Raw genomic sequence first — 776 nt, 5'->3', positions numbered from 1 at the left:
CCCCCCCCCTGGACTGAGAAGACAGGGCCATCGGGGATGGACGGACGGTCGGTCGGGCTCGGATGCGCAAGTTTGAAGATTGCAAAGTTTCGACAGTCGCCAAAAGGAGCCCGGGAACGAAATAAGAGTCAGGTGGGTTAAGTTGGAAAAGAGGGCGAGGTGAGGGGAAAGAATGCATCCGTGCGAAGAGACGCTCCTCCTCTCCCTGACTCATTACGCCAGTCCGGAACTCCAGGGCCTGGAGTTCAGGGGAGTCGAGGAGTCCAGGGCCACCTGCCGGAGGTGTTGTCCGCTCGTCTGCTGGACGATCCATAGGTTTTGTCATCACTCCCTCGACATCTCAAGACTGCAAAACTTGCATAAGATGAGGCTGAAGGTGGGGGGAGGAGGGAGGAAAGGGGGACTTCAAATTAAAGCAACCAAACATAAATGCAGGCCACCTTCTTCGCTTGACTTGACTAACCACGAGGACTCAGTTGGCCCAAGGTTGGCTCGTAACAAAGTTTTCATAGAGAAACGAGCACAGACACTTTTACTCTTCTCTCAAAAGCTTACCAACAACTATATTTCGCGGATTCTCACACCTTCGTTATTCTGCACCTTTCACTGCGCTGTGTACATATTCCGTTCATATTGAAGGCGCGAGTGGTTCCGAGTGAGGAGGGAGCGGTGGCTAGGGGGCACGGGCATTGACATGGGATGAAGTGGACCCGTGACGTGCGTGGAGAGTGTTAGGGGAGTGGGTGCCGTCGCGCGCGCGCGCCCCGCGCCTGTCA

Source organism: Frankliniella occidentalis, unplaced genomic scaffold (assembly GCF_000697945.3).
Source record: "Frankliniella occidentalis isolate FOCC.00 unplaced genomic scaffold, Focc_3.1 Scaffold22, whole genome shotgun sequence".
NCBI classification, from domain to species: domain Eukaryota; kingdom Metazoa; phylum Arthropoda; class Insecta; order Thysanoptera; family Thripidae; genus Frankliniella; species Frankliniella occidentalis.
Note: the sequence above shows the minus strand (reverse complement) of the source record.